Here is a 20,553-nt window from a genome sequence, read left to right as displayed (position 1 = left end):
TTATTCTGTGAGGATTCTAAAAAGAATGTCTTACCATTGTACAAACTGCCTGCATTCCTAGGCAATTTGGTAAATAATGCACTTTTCTGCGCCAGGGTAGAAACTTGAAGAAAGTTCAGAAACTTTGCAATATCACAGTCAGGCACTCAGCTTTCACCAAGCTACTTGTAGACGAGGTCCCACATTTCTGCAGTGAAGGCTTTTCCCTGAGGACGTGAATTTCTCAGGGCTGCCCTACCAACACAGGTAGCACTCTATGGGGCTCTCATAGTAGGACAAGCATCTGCCCTACAGGGTCAGAGTCAGAGGAAATGGCAGGCCTCCTGGGAGAGGTCCTCTGACTTGTGGCACATGCCGCCAGAACCAGACTGTGTTGGGGCAAAAACCGCCTCTTAGTCTCTCCACTTGGAAACATGAAGATTCCCAGGGTCCTTGGCTGAAGCCAAATACAAGTTAAAAGGAAAAAAAAAAAGATCCATTATGTAGAGAGCATAGAGTTTATTTTATAATTCTAGAATCAAAGGTACCATGAAATTTCCTCTGCCTGCCCCTGAGTCCTGTCCCACCCCCTCCTGGTCCATCCAAAACCAGGAGAGACTCACAGGGTTTGAAGAGCTCCAGTCTCTCCCCCGGGGGGGAGAGGGGGGAGCAATTCTAGCACAAAGGCCTAGCTCCTCCCCGGGAATTAATTCTCTCCCAGCTCTATTATAAATCTCCGTTCCAGGGAACAGTTTCAAAGGCGGTTAAACCTTTCTAAGGGATTTATGTAAACCAGCTAGTGACCCAAAGTTTCTTGACAAAAACTCCCATCCCCGGGAGGTAGGACGGCTCCGCTGGGCTCACAGAACTTTCCCATCTCATCTGCTCAGCAACAGCAAAGGCAAGGCACCCTGCAGGGCTTTATCAGCCAAGGAGAGCTGCTGGCCTCTTGCTGCTCTCTCTGGGTGCTGCCAAGAATGACATCATCTCGCTGGATTATTAGCAGGCCCTATCAGCAAACACTACCATCAGTCACATCAAAGCTGCCCACATGTGTTCGTGCTGGTCAGGCAGCCAGTTCCCATCAGCTTCATGCCCTGCTTTGAAAAGGTTTGAGATGGTCTCCTGGACTGAAAAGTCACTGCCAGCAGTATTTTTTAAACACAGAGGGGAGGTTCAGCAGGACCCCGTGATAACAGAGCATATCACTATAGAGATTCGGATGTACCTCTGGTCAAGTTATTCCCCCTGAAATTAAAAAACAAAACTAAACTAAAGTAGTATTTGTGGAAACACCTGGATGAGCACAACCAGCCTGTGAGATGAGAGTCATGAAGCTTATGGAGATGCGGATATTCCTTCTCCTCTCCTGGTTAAACACCCGAAGCGAGGAGGTCAGCGTGTGCTTCCCTGGGGTAGGAAATGGCAGAAACAGCACACTGCTGGGGGACATTCTCCATCCTGTCCTGACACCCTGTGCATTTACCTGGGCTGACTGGCGGTTCATGCCAGGTTGGGCATTTCAGAGAATATTAGCACAGCGAAGGAGCTTAGAGATCATTCACTCATCTCAACCCCTCATTTTGGAATTTAGCTTCACTAGAAAAGGGGGGCCTGAGGCCCAGAGAAGTTAAACACCCTCCAGACAGCTAACTAGCAGTGAAGCTGAGCCAAGGACCAAAGGCCCTGACCTAGCGTGAGGGGTTACTACCAACATGGATGGTTCAACTGGCAAGGAAAAGAGGAAAGGGGTAATTCATTTATTTTAATGATATAACCACCTAGGCTAAAAAGCTACTACAGACCAGTATTCCTGCCTCTAAGACATAACTGAGCTCCTTTCGAATCCCACGAGAGCCTGTCCCATCTTTCCAAGTGCAGGACCAGACCCAGGGCGGTGGCGCTCAGCTTTCCTGCAGGGGGTGTGCGTCCAGTGAAAGCTCTTACAACCCGGACTGACCATCAGCCTGCTGTGCTTTCTCCTTCCTCCTCCCCGCTCAGAGAACCCACCTCCAGCCAAGCTCATTTTAGAGAATATCAGGGGAGAAAGGGTCCTCTATCCCTGCAGTCCACCCATCTGTCCGTCTGTTCGAGCAAGGACAGAAAGAAACAGCCGTGAAACGCATAAACGCCACGACTTCCTGCACAGTAAACGAAAATGCATCTTACGGTATCACTAACCATACCTAGTGTTGTTTTCGTGTGACAATTTTCAAAACATTAATAAACTAAAGCAATTTGACTCAGAATTCAACTTACATGTTTTCTGAAACTTTTGAATTAGAATATTGTGTTAGACCGGGACCTCCAAGATGTAGACATCACAACATGATTAAACACGGAGGGTTTATTAGGAGAAAAGCCTGTGCTAGAAAGTGAGGAGGGGGCTGGAGAAAGCTGGGAGCACCATCCGCAGACTGTGCTGCGGGTCTGGCCGCGAGGGCAAGAGAGAGGGCAGGGCAGGGCAGGGCAGGGCGGGTGGAAGCATCCCACCCGGCCCTCAGGGTAAGGAAGGTTGGGCTTGATCAATGACTTTCTCATCATTGATGTTTCTACCTCTCTCTCTCTCCCCTTCCTTTCCTCTCTCTGAAATCAATAAAGATATATTTAAAAAATAAAATAATAAAATAAATAAAATAAAACAAAGAGCCCCAGCCGGTTTGGTTCAGTGGTTAGAGCGTCAGCCCATAAACTGAAGGGCCCTGGGTTCAGTTCCTGCCAAGGGCATGTACCTCGGTGGCAGGCTGGATCCCCTGCCCTGGTCAGGGCAAGTGCAAGAGGCAGCCAATCACTGTCTCTCTCACATCAACGTCTCTCTCTCTTTCTCTCCCTTCCACTCTCTCTGAAAAGCAATGGAAAAAATATCCTCGGGTGGGGGTTAAAAAAACAACAACAAAAGCAAGGACCCACTGCTGCCCTGTGAGCTAGGGACAGTCCCGGAGACCTCACAACAGAGGTACGGGCAAGGACTTGCAGGGACAGTCTCCGCCTCCCCCTTTAGCTGGACTGGACATCTACCGGGAGGGCTGTTAGGCCCAAGCAGCCTGTGAGCAAAGGACTAAGCGTTCCTGGGGTGGAAGGAGCCTGATGTCATCTCACAAATGGCAGATCAGGCCCCTTTCCTTGAACTGATAAGCACCTGCCACTGTCAATAGGTCATGGGTAAAAAGCTAGTCCAAGTGAGGTAACCTTTTTTTTTAAAAGAAGCTTGATTTTCAAAGGTTTTGCAAGAAGAACTGAACGCACGAGATTGGAGAGCATCCTGTAAGTGCTCGCTATTTCCAGGATAAAAGCAAATGCCTGTAGGAGCAGCATCTCTCAGTTAAGTAAATCTGGCCAAGTGGGGGGGTGGTAAAGCTGTGGGAGCATAACTCCTCCCTCCCACCTCTCTGCCTCTCCTGGCTGGGACTCACACTGGCAAATTTATTACTTATTTTGTCATGTGAAGCCGGAGAGCAGGTGAGCAAGATCCATCCCTGTGTCCTAACAGATTTAGGGAGGAGGGTGTGGACTGGGGGAGAGTAAATCATTGGTTCTCAATGCTGGCTGTACTTGAGAATCACCTGGAGAGCATTTAAAAATCCCTCTCCCAGTTTTAGCTCCAGATACCCTGATTCAAAAGGGCTGGGCTGGGGCTCCGGCAATGGTAGTTTTAAAAGCTCCCCTGGGGACTCTAATGTGCAGCCTGGGTTGACAACTGGTGAAGTAGATCCTCACCTCAGGCAGTGAAATAGCAACCCAGAGCTTTCTTTCCCTGCCCAAGCACAGCCCTCGCCCAGCTGTTCCCACCACTGGAGAGATGGAGAAGCTTCAAGAAATGAAGGAACCCAGCCCGACTGAGGGAGACTCTGAGGGCCTGGGGCTTCCAGGGGAGTGGCGCTTACTCAGGCTGTGGTCCCACTGGGATCAGGAGTCTGCAGAGACTGCCTCTGGGGAGGGGGTTGGGATGAAAGGGATGGAGCTGGCTATGCAAGAAAAGAGATCCCCAAGGGTTTTTGCCAAAAAGGAGTGTGGGCGCTACAAAAATATGAATACTTTCCCCCCCACCTTCTAAGTCGTTCTGGGCTGGAATAAGACAGGCAGTTTAACAGGAGAAAATCGAAGTTTAATACATGCACATGGAGAATTCACACAGGCATGAAAATTCCAAAGACAGTGAGGCAACGTTGGGTATATAAGACATTTTTGGACGGGGGGGGGGGGGGGACTGGTGAGAACAGGCGATATATGGGTGGTTGAGGAGGAACAGAACACACGAAAGGCACACTCAGGGGCTCAGAAGCGACGAGACACAGTGGGTATCTAGCCAGCAGGGCCCTGCCCGAGGCCTTTTCTTACAGCAAATTAGACCAAGGCACCATCCTCGGGTCTCCTTCCTGAAGCACCTTTCTCTGTCTGAACCTCTTGGGCAGGGAAGGGGGGAAGATCAAAGTTTCTTTCCGAGTCTGGTTCTTAATAAACAGCTTAAAATCAATATCCCCGAAAGGCAACTTCAGGTGGCAAAACTTTGGTCCTTCCCTCGGGACGGTAGGAGTGGGTGTTAGGGAGCTCGAGCCTGAAGCCGGGAATCTGTGCGGAGGCGAGAGGTGTGCCTCCTGCCTGGGAGCCTGGAGGGGCTGCCCTGGGCTGGCAGCGCTGTGGGCCCACCCCCCGCCCCTGCACCACAGCCCCTGACCGAGGGGCCAGGTCACAAATCACAAGGCGACAGCGATGGTGGTTTCCCTTCCCACCTTGAGAATAAATAGGACTGTTTCACCGCTGAGGTTGATTTTTTTGCACGTGGTTCTATCATGGTATCAGTTACAAATTGTTTTTTTCCTTTGTTTCGTTTTTCTCTTCTGGAAATTGAGGGGTGTGCCATGTCCTTGTCTTCCCCACACCCCTTCTGGGGGCTGCCCCAGCCAGCTGGGTTTAGCTCCCCACACTTCTGGGTCCCAAGAGCTGGCTGTGCCTGAAGCGTGGTCATTGTAGCCAAGAGAAAACAAGGACAGCGATGACCGGCTGGGGCGGGCTTGGGCGTTGACAGGGCCTGGGGCCTCCCTCGGAGACGCCCTCCCTGCTGCCGGTGTGGGATTAGGGGCACACAGCAGTGAGCGTCTCGGATGGGAAGTGTGTGGGCTGCAGCCTCTCCTTCTGAAGTGTGTTTAAGCCCCAAAGCGGGAAGGAAAGCCCGCCTGGCTGTCAAATGCTCAGAAAGGATCCCCGGGGAAGCACCTAGTCGGGTTGCCTTTGTCAGCCAGCCGTTAATCCTTGAGTTTCTCCAACCCCGTGAACGAGGAGAGAGGGCTAGACAGAGAATTTCTGGAAGAGAGAAACGCTTGTGCCAGCTGCCATGTCAAGGCAGTCGGCCCCATGGGGTCACCGCAAGGGTCTGCGTGAGTGCCTTCTGGGGGCCCTGTCTCAGGGAGCGAGGCCTCCCCTCCCGGAGCCCTCCCGTTCCCTGGAGGGCGTCGGCGTGTGTCCCATCTGTCCTAGGTGAAGGCTGCAATGGCTCGCAAGGGGACACAGGCTGGCTGCTACTTCTGCATCAGCAGTTTCTCCAACCAGATCATGACTTTAAAAAGGAGGCAGTTCCTATGGCTGGTTGAAGAGACACACAGGAATAATTAAAAACTATGTAAGAGTAGGGGTGTGGGACTGAATCTCCCAGTAGCTAATTCAGAAGGAGACAAAATTGGCTTTGCTAAATTATCCGGCTCCCGTTGACTACTCTTAACTACCAGTGGCCACAACTTCAGAGGGGGGAGAAAACCAATGTAAATGACAGCTCTCAGAGGGTGTAGCCACGGGGGTGCCACCAGAGGTGGAAAGCCACTCTCTCTGCTCCCACTTCCCTGTAGTCAGAGGTTTGTGCCACACTCTGTCCCGCCACGTGGCCCTGGTGGCTTTGGAGCCTAGCCCAGAAACATTTCCTTTCCCTTTGTCTAGCTCACGTCTTCTCTTCCTTCAGCTCAAGCCTCAAATTCTCGAGAAACCCGCCCTGACCTCCCTGACCAGGTTCAGTTCCCTGACTTAAGCTCGTATCACACTGGGCACCTCTCCCTCAGAGCACAAGCCACAGTTCACAGTTTTCCTTTTCTGTTTATCTCCCTTAGTAAACTGGAAACCCCAGGAAGCCAGGACCTGTGTCTGTTCTGCTTGTGATTTTATCTCCATCACTTCCCACAGTCTCCGGCACATAGCAGATACTCAGTATTGAACCAACTTACTCCTTATGATAAGATTTGTGTGCATGCCTACACTTCGTGAATTCTCTGGTGCACTGTAGTGCTAACCCCTCGCTCCCAAACATCTGCACACACATTTGTAGGCTCTCAAGCACTGATCTGTCTTCTGCGGGTAAATATGGGTCATAAACAGAGCCATAGCCAATGCCTGGGGACATCAAGCCAGGAAACTAGCCAGCCCTCACCCACCTGGCCTCCCACTACTGCTGCAAGCCCCAGCGTCAGTTAATAACCCTTTGGGGCCACAAATAGAGTGAAAAAAGGAATGACCCCTGGGGAAGGGGAAAGAGATACGAAACCACAGGACTGTGCTTTGGGAATGCAAAGTATTAGAATAAATCCTTAAGGATGTTATCTCATCCTTGGAAATACTATTCCAAAACCATATAGGCCTTTGACAAGAGTTGGGTCTACCCCCACTTATTAAAGCTGTCTGCTGGCCACTGAAGGAGGGACAAGTCCATTCCGTACATTCTATGTCACTAGGTTAAAGGCATAAGCAAACAAAAGCACTTGGAAACAAGCCACAGACTATTTCCAGACAGTGGAACCTCATGGAATTGGCTCCATCAGACCCTCCTGGGAGGGAGGGGCTGCAGAAGTGCCATTAGTAGCTCAGTGCAATTATCTCAGACGACAAGGGAGGGTGGTGGGCTGAATGAGGCTTGTTGGGAGTCAAGCAGCTGGGTATTTAAGAGCAGGGACTCCAGTCATACAGACTAGAGTATGGACTGGCTCCACAATTTACATAGTAGGAAAACTTGGGCAAATCATTTAACCTTACTACCCCTCCTCCCCTCCTATACACCCACTTTTCCTCAGGTAAAATAGGAATGATAATGGTCTCTATCTTGTAGAGCTGCCAGAAGAGTTAGTGAAGTAATCCATGTAAAGCACTTTGTCTCGCATATAGAAAGCGCTCAGTAAATATTAGATATTAATATTATTAAGAATGAGGCACAGGCCAGAAAAGACAATCTCTACAGTTTCAAACACCCAATTAGCCCCCTCCCAAGTGACTGCATACATGAAATACTGTACTATTATGCATGTCCTTTTATTAAAACATCTTTTTAAAAATATGCTTACTACCCTTGTGCCCCCTCGGCCCCATTTGCTTTCTTTTAGGCTCCATGTAACTGAGGTCTGGTTGCATCTTTTCAAAGCTAATGTTTACTTTAAAATTATGCATTTAAGAGAATTATTGGGAAAGAACATTTTGGGTAGTTTGGATACCATGAGTCAGGATAAATTAGAATTCATAGGATTATTGTCTTTTGTGTTATTGAAAAATTCCAGCAATTCACAAGAAATCTCTTTAAAGGTAGATTCAGGTCTGGAGGAACTAAGACTGAGTTCCTCTAAATGATTTGTCTTTTAAGACATTCCTTAAATGATTTGCTTTGTTTGAGGCCCTTTTAAGAAACCACATGTAATTACACTCAAGTATTCTGTAGGTTAAGCCTCAAACTATCGAATGCCAAGAAATTCAACGTTCGGATTGCCACCCCATGTCTAAGGCAGCTCGGCCTTTGTTCCTCCCCTGGAGCATGATGCTCTCAGAAAGGAATGCTGCTGCAGTGTCCACGGCCCCTGGCTTCGCTCGGTAACATTCCTTTCCACTATTCGGGCAGGTCTTTTGATATTAATCTATTCTAGTATTATTTATAAACAGTCCTGTCTAGGGAAGAAAGCATAAACGTATTTAAGACAGTCACTGCATGCTAATGACAGGGTGTCGTGAGATTTTTCAAAGTTCAGCGATGAGTCAGGTCTAAAAAAGTTTCTAAAACCTAGTCCTCAAAGGTTTAGTATTCCTTATTTTGACTTACTCCCTTCTAACATGCGTATTCTTGCCTCCTGCGTGCAGAAATATTGCTCTTATTAATCGTGGGCTAGATCTCTTTTGAATTTAATAGTCTTCCAGTTCTTGCAGACCATCAAGGCCACAGAAGCTTTTCTTTCCTGCAGTTGCTTACTTCACCACCAGCTTATAAGGCAAAAGGTGCAACAAATAAGGCCACGCCTAAAGGGAATCAGACTTTACACAATTGTGAATTGCAATTAAAGACAAAATGTGTAGTTATTTCCCATGACCAGTCTCTATGCTGCTTCTCTGGAGCTTCTGGTGCTCGGGGACTGTCAGATGAATACTGGTAATGTGGTGGGGAGGCAAAGGAAGGCCGGTGACCAAAGGGCTTCATCACTCTTTTAGCAAAGGACAAGCAGTGTCTAGTCAGAACCAAGTACTGCTTTAGGCACTGAGATGACAGACAAAAATGCCTGCCTTCGTGGAGGTCACACAGTTCATACAAGGAAACAGACAATAAATGAATATTGTGTACAGTGTTTCCATGCAAAGCATATGCTGCAGAAGTGATATGGAGAAAAACACAATGACAGAGAGTTCTGGGAGCAAGGGACAGGTGGCTACAGCTTATAATATATCAGCAAAGAAGCCCTATGGTATTTGAGCAAAGACCTGAAAGAACTGAATGGGTGATCCACGCGGGTATCTGAAGGGAAAATCATCCTCAGCAGCCACGGAAACCTGCAAAGAAAAGGCCAGCACCACTGGGGTGAGGGAGAGGGCAGAGTGGCAGCAATAAAGGTCAGAGTGGAAGGAGGGGAGGTCTCAGCTGGGCTTCATGGGCCCTCTGTGAGAACTTGGGCTTTTAATCCAAGTGAGACAGGGCCATCGCATCCTTGTGAGCAGAGGTGACAAGGCCTGACTTTCACTTTAATAAGATCCCCTGGATGCTGTGTTAAGAATGGGCTGTATGGAGGCAAAGGCAGAGCAGGCAGAGCAGTTAGGAAGGATGTTAAAGACTTGGACCAGAGGTCTGAGAAGCAGCCAGATTCTGAATTACTTTAAAAGAAGAATTAATGGTACGTGCTAAGAGATTAGATGTAGGTTGTGAAAGAAAAGACAGGAGTCAAGAATAACTCCAAGATTTTTTGGCTTAAGTACCAAAGAATGAAATTGTCATTTTTTAAGATAGGAAAGAGTGTGGGAAGGGGGTGAGGATTGGAAGACTGATGTGTTGGGTTTGAGATACTTGTAGGACATCCAAATGGAGACGTTGAGTCTGCAGTTGGAGAGACAAATCTGGAATTCAAGGGAAAAGTCCAGACTTGAGACATAGCTTTAGGTTTTTATTAGCACTTGGATGATATTTTAGAGCCATGAGCCTGGCTGAGATCACTCAGGTAGTGAATGTAGGTAGAAAGAGAAGATATCCAAGGACTAAGTGCTGAGGCAGTCCAGCATTTGGAAGCCTATACGTGATGCTCGCCAGACAATTGTGTCATTCATAAATGTCTTAGTCCTGTGTGGTTCGGAAAACTCCTATTTATCAAATCAAGCAATTTAACATTGTCTTTCTCTAAATATTCTCAACCCAAGTGCTCTTGTAATAAATTAGTGCTTAACACTAAAATTACAGATAATGCTAAAACTTTCCATCTTCTTTGTGCTGAAGGAACCTTAGTCATTGACTTTCGGAAGCAAATTTCAATGACTGGGCTAGTGCTACAAATCCAAGCAAAGACAGCTATCCCTATGCCTTGTTCACTGTGTGCATGAATGCAAGAGGACACCGTCTCAAAGCCAAGAGTGCAAAGTCCAACTTTATGTTTCACTACAAGGTAGTGTATCTATTGCTACATGATAAGTTGTCTCCCCTCAACTTAGTTGCTTAAAACAACAAGTCATTGTTACCTCTATTCCTGTAGGCCAGGAATCCAGGCAAGGTTGAGCTGGACTCTCTGGCTCAGGGTCTCACCTAAGATTGCAACTGAGGTGTCGGTTGGGACTATGGTCTCATGTGTTAGCTCAACTGGGGAGTGACCTGTTTAGAGAAAGCTTACGAGAAGATCCAGAAAGAGAGTGCCAGCAAGAGAATGCATTTGAGCAACATGGTAGTCACCGTCTTCTAAACCAATCACAAAAATGATATCCCATCACTTTTCCTGTATTCCATTAATTAGTAGCAAGTCAGTGGGCCCAATCTGTGTTTAAAAGGAAGGGACCGGACAAGGGTGTGAATACAGAAGGGAGGAATAATTGGGGGCCATCTTAGAGGTCTCTCTATCACAAATAGCATGGGTAATTTTTAATACCAATGAATTTAGTTTTGCACCATTACTTTCAATAGTGTAAAAGCATCCTCTAATTCAAAATTACTATTTACCCTGTGAAATTAGTTATGCGATCTCGTTTTTTTAACTGCGAGTTGCAGCTCCTTAGTGAATCATGAAATAAATTTAGTGGTCATGAGCACCTTTTTAAAAATAAAACAGAGTAAAGCAGAAACTATTGGAGTACATACATTGTATGTAAAACATTCCGAAGATGTACCAGGTTGTGATGTTAATTGTATTTCTTTTTAAGGGTCAGGGTCAAAATTAGTGATTTTTATAATATCATTAAATATGAGTGGGCCACCGAAACATATTTGGGAAAAACAGCCCCCCCACCACCACTATGTCAGGAGCAAAGAAGCCCAATGCACTCAGGTGAGCTAAATAAAATATGAGCTTGCCAGTTCATGCTTATAGACCCCAGTTCCCTCGTGGGGTCTGTAAGGAGTAATCAATAAGAGACTGTAAAACCCTGAACAGACAGGACAGATATGACATCCTGCCTCTGCAGAGGCAAAGCAGACACACCACAAACTGATGAAAATACTCTGCACAGTCCTGCCCATCTTGAAAGGTCAAAAGCAAGAATTTTTTTTTTTTTTTTTACAAAAAAGCAGCTGTGAATGCCTAAAAACAGTAGGCTTGCTCAAGACAGATCCTGCCATTTTTCAGCTGCAGCAGCCCCTTCCCTCTCCAGGGAGGCTGCCACCACAAACAGACATATTTCCCTGCCACAGACATAGTGCAGTCAGTACTCTTTCCGCAGCCTCGGCCTGTTTGGAGCCTCACATCTGGTCACTCTGCGCCTGCCTCCTCTCCAGCTCCAGCTCCAGCTCCAGCTCCAGCTCCTGGTCCAGCTAGATGTCCAGGCAGCTCCAACTTTAGCAATGACTACAAATAGGCAGAACACAAAGACTGTCCAGTTTCACCATCCCTTTCATTTGCAGCGTCCCTTCTAAGATCAATGCTCAGATGCTGCTGGAGAGACAGCAAAGCAAAGTCTTCATCTTTCATCCATCCTTATCAGCCAGACAGCAAACAGGCCAAGTTTCGATTACAGAGTCCAGATTTGAAAAATACATCGTATGCCTGATGTTTCACATTTTCCACAGCGCTCACTGCAGCCTTCCCGGTTTCATGCGAGAGAGCTTCAGATCGCATGAAACCCAAGCCAGGCCCTGGTGAGACGCCGAAAGGCAGGGCGTCTTGGCTGTGCTGACTTTGGGGGGGAACGGAGGCTCAGCTAACAGCATGTGCAACCTATTAACATTGGGCTCCGGGGGAAAGGCAGGGAGATAGAGGAGAGGCCGAGGTGGAAGGGCTCACGTCGTGGTTTCAGTCAAAGCTTCAGGCTCCCCCGATTCCTAGAGATGAAAAGAGCTAAGCATTTTGGAGGTTTTGCATGAAGTGAATTTGGAAATGTTTCTGCGTTTTCAGTTAGCATTTAATAATCATAGTCTAAACAGTTTCATTTAAATTTCAATGATGGGCCAAAAGACTTATTGCTCTACCCATCTCTTCTGCTACAGATACATAATCACAGCATAGGAGCCTGAACATTTCGAGTTGCTTGCTGATACAGTATGTTATTAATTAGTTAATTCCAAAATAGCTTTGACATTAACTGGGGGACAGTGTCTAGGTCTTAGACCAACTAGAAGTTGGGAAAGGGGATATTTCTACTATTCTGAAAAGTGAGTCACATTTTTGAAAGCTTTTTCTGTTATAAAATCTGAGAAACATAGCCTGGGCTTATTTGTTTGCCATGAAGTAAAATGGAAGGGCCAGGATTTATAAATATCTGAAGTAGTGTCTCATAAATTGCTATTTGTGGTCTCATCACAAAAACAAAGTGTGCAAACAGGAAAGGCTGTTACCCCTTAAATTTGGGCCCCTTCTTCAAGTATTTATATTTAGATTAAAATTAGATTCTTATTTAGATTAAGGGTATATTTAGATTAATATTAGACTTAGATTAAAAATAGCCTATTTTAGCTTTATCAGTGAGAGATGCTTTGGGCTACAGTTAATAGCAAGCCCAACTATGGAAAGTTGAAACAAGCAGGGATTTACTTTACTCACATAACAAGCGTCCCTAAGGTAGGCAATGTCCAGAGCTGGGCACTATGTTAACAAGAACCTAGGCTCTTGTTATCTTAGGGCATCAGCTTCTTGTTCCACTACTGCGGGACGGTTCTGTACCTCCACCGACACATCCGCATTCAGGGCATGGAACACAGCAGGTGACCGTCTGGCCCTTTACACTAACGCTAACAACTGAACAGGTCTTCTGCGTGTGTCTCACTCTCTCCACCTCTGTCGCATGACAAACCCTGTACTGAGGGAGGCTGAGAAAGCCAGTATTTACCTTTCCTGTTCTTCAGATTGGAGGCCTTGGGAATGGGTGTGGAGTCAGCAGGGAATTCATTAGCAGAAACGCCATCGACCAAGGCAAGAGCAGCAGTTGTCAACTCTGGAGCCTCAGCCAGGACCACTGCTACTGCCCACGTGGACAGCAGAGATCTGCACCCATGTAGGTAGAAATATAAATAGAAATCTGGACTTTTAAAGGCCGTTGGGGAAGTTCAGTGCTATTTCTGGATTATTGTGTAGAACTTTAACTGCTCCCCGGTCTAAAAATGAAGACTCAGTGTGAAAGTTACAAATGGAAAGTCATATAAGTTATAAACAAAAAATGTTATTAAAAAGAATCAGTGATATTCATGATAATATTTGTGTGCAACAAATAAGATAGGCATGTTTTTAATGAGAAGTCGTTTAAACTGTGACATTTCTTATAATCATTTCTTACATACTTCCTATCTATGCATTCATTCATTCAAATAGCAACTCAATCATTTAATCATTCAACTCAATCATTCAATAAATATTTAGTTATGCCTTTTGCCAAGTATTTGTCTAGGTGATCATCTAGTGAACTCCTTGCTAACAACTCGGGGACTTTTCATTTGTAATCTGGGCAGAGTTGTGGCCATAATGTAGTTTTAAATGCCTTTCTCCACATATTGTTGTTTCTTCTGATTCTCTCAGTCTTACACAAAATCTGATAAATCCACACCAATGTGAATTATGTCAAGGAAAGTGAGAAATGGGGCCTAACCTATGTTGTCTGCCCTCTTCATGGAGACCCTTGAGGAGACAGCAGAATTGCAACATTGAAACCACTACCCCTTATTGAACTGCCAAGATCCTCAGCAAGGGGAGAGGTGGCCTTCAGTGGGCTTGGAAAAGACACACTTTGTGAACGAGCAGCTGGCTGTTACAGGAGATTTAGGAACTAATTAGAGATAACCTCCCTTTCCCAAGCATACCAGAGGGAGCAATCCTTAAAGGATAGGGAAAATTGATCTTTGGTGTGGCCTTTATCAGAGGAGGCCACGAATTCTGTCACATTTTTCCATTGAGACGTAAGGTTTATGTCCCCTCCCCATGAGCCTAGGTGGGCTTGTGTCTTCTTTGACCAATGGAGTATGGTGGAAGTGATATTCTATGACCTCCAAGGTTAGGTCATTCAAGGTCATGAGACTTCCACTTTGCTCACTGGCTTACTCTTGAAATCTGAGCCCTGTAGCAAGACCATGTGTAGGTGCTCTGGTTGACAGCCCCAGCTGATACCACCCTTTCAGTCACCCCAGCCCAGGCATCGGTCATTTGCCTGAAGAAATCTCCAGATGATTTCTGTCCCCAGCTGTCCTAGTCAGTCCCAGATGAGGCCCCAGATACCGCAGAACAAACATGAGCCATCCACCATGTCCTATCCAAGTTCCTGTCCCGCAGAATCTGGGAGTAGGATGAAATGGTTGTAGTTTGATTCCACTGACTTTTGAGATGATTTACTAGGTAGCAATAGATAACTGGAACAATTGGGTTATGTATAAGATTTAACTATCTGCCCTTCTTTAATATCCTATGTTTCACATTCTCTGCTCTATTAATTTATTCAAGTTCCAGGAAACTATGCTTGTCTTCACCATTGTTTCATGTAACAATCCTTGCTAAGGGCAATTTGATTGCATCAATTTCCAGTGAAGTGTGTACTGTGAGAAAAGCATGTTAATAAGGTTTCAAGTCAGCCTGCTGAAGGGAGGAATTAGTATACTGGTCACTAGAAAGCCTGCCAACCCCATAAACCCTTCTAAGGAGTTCAGCAAAAATCACCCCAAATGAGTCCCACTATTTGGATCAATAGAGATTAAATCAGGAACAAATACTTGACCTAAGAACAGCTAACTCTCTTTCTAGGAGCATCTGGAAGAGAGAGAGAGAACATTTGGGAGTTGGTACTAGAAGGTAAATATGTAAAGACACACAGAAAAAGCAATAAGTGGGCCTGGCAGGCATGGCTCAGTGGTTGAGCATCGGCCTAGGATCCAAGAGATCCCAGTTTGATTCTTTTTTTTAAAAAAGTATATCTTTATTGATTTCAGAGAGAGGAAAGAAGAGGGAGAGAGATAGAAACATCAATGATGAGAGAGTCATTGATCAAGCCCACAGCCCGGGCATGTGCCCTGACCGGGAATCGAACCCCAATCGCCCGGATCCTAGGTCGACGCTCAACCACTGAGCCACGCCCGGCCGGGCCCCAGTTCAATTCTTAGTCAGGTCACATGCCTGGGTTGCAGGCTCGGTCCCCAGCAGAGGGCGTGCAGGAGGCAGCCGATCAGTGACTCTCTCATCATTGATGTTTCTCTCCCTCTCCCTCTCCCTTCCTCTTTCTGAAATCAATAAAGACGTATTTTAAAAAGCAAAGGAAGAAAGTAATAAATGGAAGTACTGAGACAGTAAGAACCATCTAAAAGAGATGCCTGAGTAGACCAAACTCATGAGTAAGCAGAATCTATAAGACAAAGAAAAGGGAGCCAGGAGCAGTCAGGAGCAGTGGAGCAAAGTAGAAACGTGGTGCTAGGAGTCAGAGTGCCGACCGCAGACACAGTCACTAGTGTTACTGGAGTTGCATTTGACTCAAGTCTTCCTCTAGGGACATACCTCTCAAATATAACATTGTTCTTATGGGAAATGAATTTCCATTTGATCAGTTGGTGACAGGATGTTTTATGATGCCGTTCCTAGGAGTCAATGTAGGTACAAAGCACACATTGTCCCTGTGTCTCACCCATTTCCCACTCAGTAGTCACGCTGTAGAAGACTTCAGTGTGCATTTGATAAGATGCTGTAGGGGTCCCCATGCCCCACCTCCTGTTGACACCATTGCCAGAGCTGAATTCCCACAGACCACAAGCTCCCAGCAAGCAGCAGCTGTGGCCACATCTCGTCCTGGCCTGGGAAGATGACTGGGTCTTCTATCTCTGTCTTGTTTCTATAAACCCAGCATAGGGCTGTCACAAAGTGGCCAAGGAAGGGCCACTGAGGCCTCTGGACAACTCCTGAAACCCATCTCCCAGCAGTAGTCAGCAGTTAGCAGACAGAGTTGGGAAAATGCCACACAGCCTGTCAATCTGATATAGCCGTGGAGATAGCCTTACCAGGAGAATCTGCCATGGATAGACTTCGAGAGGGAGGCCAAGTAGTTCTGAGACTGTATTTGGCCTGAATTGAGCTCTAACTGACACCTCAGAGTACAGGTCAGTTCATCTCTAAGGATTTCCCCTCAGCAGCATCCCAGGTAATCCATACAAGAGCAGTGCGCGGCCTTCCGCCAGCAGCTTTAGTATGAGCGTTCATGGAGTTGGGGCTGGAGCCAAGAATTCTGTTCCCAGCCCTGAGGTCCACGCCAGTACGTGTTGGGGGGATCCTGGGCACTCTCTGGGTCCCCACAGGAAGAAGCCCCACCCACGAGCTGCCTCCACCCCCAGTAACTGACGGAGAACCTGATTTCACAGAACCATCCTGTGCCAGCTTCCTGTTCTCTGTGGGCCTGGGCATAAAATAAACGACGGGCCTTGCTTTACAGACCCTTGTTGTTTGGCAGCCACATACCCCTCCTGAAAGTAACCAGTCCCTCGGTCTAAGGACAGCACCCGTGTGTCTGCAAATGCTCAGCGAGTGGGTGAAAATTATTTGCCTAGACGTGTTGTTAACCAAACTGGCGGCTACACATGAGCAAGAAAATGAAGGCTCCGAGCAGGCTGTCTGGTGGAAGGTTGGATGTCTGGGAAACAGGAGGCAACCCCTGACCACCTACATGCCATGTTTCCATGAAAAACACTGTGTAATAATAACAAATAGGTCCCCTGGAAATAAAGCAGGGCAGGGCCCAAAAACACAGGCCCAATACCTAGGATCAGGGGTGATTAGGAGAAATCAGGGAAGGGCCAGTTAATGTTCTGGGCAAACAGGACGACCTGACAGGTGTGGGGAGTGCTGTGTACACACGGTGGTAAGGGGGCTCTGATGGTTTCCATCAGCATCAGGTTTAGTAACCTGAGATGTGCTTCCAGGACTAATTGGCATCGTGGTTATATCCTTTGGCAACAGTGCTCCCTTTATGAACGTCCTTGGAGGAAATAGGAACCCTCTCCTGGTTTGGACTTTGCTTTTATTGACTCTTTGCCCTGAGTCAGCCACGGCAAGGTGGTATGGATCTCAGGTGCACTTTTGCAATTGTGACCTGTAACTAAATGTTTAATCCTTGAGGAGCAGAGAAAGGAGAGTCAGGGTGCTGAGGCCTCGCTCCAGAGCCTGAGCCTCGACGTCAAGGGCTGGGGTGGGGTGGAGGCCCACGGGGCTGCTCTAACAAAGGCCCCCAGGGGAGTTTGTTCTCGGGCTCCTGCTCTGCCTTGGGAATGAAGCTCCATCCCCACCTCCTCTGCACCTCAACTCTTCCACAAGGGCTCATCGGGCGCCCTTCCTCAGAGGACAGAAACTGACCTCACCTAGGTGGCAGGAATTTGGGGAGCTCCCACCACAGAGGCTACAGACCTTCAGAGAGCACTTTCTAAGAGGCGAATTCCAGGTGGAGGAGCCTGTTGTACCATCTACCCCACCTCCTGTTTACCTAGAGACCCCCCGGGAGAGGGCTGCTGTGGCAACACCAGCTCTGTGCCGCAGGGGAGACCACCGACGACTGCATGTGGCACTAGCTCACCGTGACAGTCTTAGACGCACACACTGTGTCCCTCTGCTTTTGCCTCTCACTGCTCACGAGCAAGGGCAGCTTTTCTCAGCCTTTGCACCGAAGGCAACAAGGTGTGTCCGGTGTGCTATAGGCTCTGCCACCAGGACCAAGCCAAACTGTTTTTGAGAGAGCTGTCCACACGCAGATTCATACCCCGCCACCCTCACTTCTTGTACCCACCACCTGCCCAGTCCAGCCTCTCTCCCGAGCATCATCTTATCTGCCCAAAGCATACAATTTTACCAGACCACCTCTGACTCGTTTTTAATGGTTATTTTTACTATCTGCATGTACAATGAATAGTAAAGGGGAATTCTTTGGGGGTTAAGGTAGCACCCAAAGCAGAAGTTTAAGACCTCAGAGAATAGATGTTCAGGGTAGTTGACCTAAGAGTATTATATTCTCTGTCTGGGAAGAATGAAGCGAGTGAAATGAAGGAGTGAGAGAAAATGAAACAGCTGGGGACAGAGCCCGAGAGTGGATCTTACGCTATTAGATCCCAGTAACTCTCTGGCTGGAGAAACGGGAAATGAATCACATGGATTTGCCTACATGATACTGCACATAACATGACAAATTCTGAGAACTTCCTGAACACAGGACCACAGCTTGTTACCAATTCACAGGCCCCAATGAGGCTCTAAAACACAGAGATAGACCTGAGGAGGCATGGCCTCTCTTGTCAGAGTAAACCTTGTTAAAAGAAAAAAAAGTAGTCAGAATTTTCCTGGTTAGGATACAACCCTGAAAGTGAGTGAGATAAAATCCTGAATCCTCTCCTGGCACCCACACCCCTAATCATGATCTTACATCTCGATTTGTGCTAAGGGTTTTAAAAAGCTCACAGCTGAATGACTCAGACCCACATAAGTTGAAAGGGCCCTGGGCTCAGTCCTAGGGCAAGAAACCACCGGACTTGCTTCTCCAGCCCAGCTCTTCCAGTCCCCACTTGCTCCAGCTGGAAAGATTGTCAATGGCAGGGATAAGTGAGCCTGAAGCCCTGGGAAACAGCTATAAGAGTGGACATCTATTGCAGCTGACTGCCGGATGTTTTGTACTCATGACCTCTAATGCTTCCAATGGCCCTACAAGTCTGGTATATCTATCTCAAGTTTGCACATAAAGAAACAGGTTCAAAAAGGACCAGTACCTTGTTCAAAGTCACCCTGAGTAACAGGGCTAAGTTCCTTTCCTAGGTAGAGATGCCCCAGGAGCAGAGAGTGGGACAAAGGTGCAGGTGAAAACACTTTGTTAGGAGAGTTTCCTGGGGAAAGGGGTCAGGGGGGAGGAAGTAGGACCAGGAAGGGAAGCAGGCCAAGTAAATGGGCTACATCGATGACAAAGTCAGTCTCAGAGCAGATTCAATCAGAGGAAGAGCTGGAGTGCTAATACCCCTAACCAGTCAGTGCTTGGCTAAGGACAGTCCCCAGGGGGATGTAAACTCCCAGGTATTTTCCTACTCTGTGGGCAAATTGTTCCAATGGTCTGAAGGAAAGCAAAGAGAAACTGGCTGACTGCAGGGAAGAAAGCAGACTGAGAGCCAGGGCCTTGCAGATGGTAAAGGGACCGAGGGAAGGGGTGAAACCTATGCGTCTCCACTGGGACACGTCCCTGCCACAGACACAGTGGTAAAGCTGTGGGCCTCCTGCCCACAGGGCTGCCATGTGGAGCCCTAGCCCTGGCTGCAGCTGTGCAGCTGGGCTGGGTGCTGGCAGGCTGATCACAATGCTGTCATAGGGGAGGGACAGGGAGCCTATTTATCCAATGCCACGTGGTCACAAAGTCTCAATTTTAAACCTTTCCCTGCAGCAGAGATAAAATGAGAGAATGGAAAGATGTCATCATTCAATTTAAAATTCCCAGACCCAGACTGTCCCTAATGCACTATAAATGAACATTTTCTCTATTTCTTATATTTATCCTATAATTAGCACATCTATATTGTGTGACACTTCCTTCTGGGATGGGACATCTTTGGTCTATTTTTAGAATTTAATCAATAGATTATGAATAGAATGTACTAATTATTTAAATCATAATAGTCATGATAGTCTCATGAAAGTCACGATCATCAAATATTTAAAGTTACATCATTTTGCTATAAAGTTTTTGATATTTCACATCCATCAAATATTTTTCAATCATGTTTGCTGTGCAAAAAAATCAACAAACTGACATATCTTATTAAAAGCACCACTTTCTTAAACTAAATGTAAAATATGCCACAATTTTTGTTGGCTTGTTTTGGCATCTTTTTTTGTTAACATAATGGAAACCTTGATATAAGCTGGAGGCCGAGCCTCTCAAACCCTGAGAGAGCTGGAGAGAAGGCTGTAGTGACACATCGCAGTGGGACAGCTCAGGGCCTTCTCCCAAAGAAACACCACCAAGATGTCTGTTTCACAAGCAGGAGGTCTCCATCCATGCGAATGGCACCAGCCATGAGCTCTTCAGGAGCCTGTCGGGCGTGCAGGAAGGTAACGTGCTCAGCAAATGCTGGTGACTGAATTGAAAGGATGGAGCATCCAGAAGAGCCATGGACTGTGGGGAGTGGCTCCAGGGCAGGCAGAGGCCTTTGGATTTGGAGAGGCTGAGCGGCAGCCTGAGCTGCTGTAGGTTAGAAGGCCGCGCGAAGCCCATCCTGCAGCAGCCTGGAGGGCCTCCAGCTGGGCATCTCCCCAGCAGCCTGGCCCAGCTCCAGAGCTGTGCGGCGGCCCTTCACACCCACCTCAGGGGGTGCTTGGACACCCAGGCTCTGCATCCCACCGCAGAGGCAGGAGGGGCCACTCAAGACGTCTGAGGGGAGTAAAAGACCTCATTAGACATTATTTATGGCAAACTTTTACTCCATACTTATACTGTTTTAAAAAACTATTTAAAACATGTCCCTAATATGTGCAGAAAAGAATTGGAACCTAGCTCTTTCAGCTGGTGGCTGACAGGTGATGTATGTGCTACTTTACCCAGATGGTTATATCAGATTCACTGGCCCCTGGCTGAGTACCACACACCGTGCTAGGTGCTGGGACCCAAAGGTGAGTAAGACCTACTCCCTGCCTTCCACAGGCATACAGTCCAGTGGGGGCAACAGCCCACAGACAAGGCAAG

The sequence above is a fragment of the Miniopterus schreibersii genome (assembly GCF_964146895.1).
Source record: "Miniopterus schreibersii genome assembly, chromosome: 3".
Classification (NCBI taxonomy): Eukaryota; Metazoa; Chordata; class Mammalia; order Chiroptera; family Miniopteridae; genus Miniopterus; species Miniopterus schreibersii.
This window is presented reverse-complemented; position numbering follows the sequence as displayed.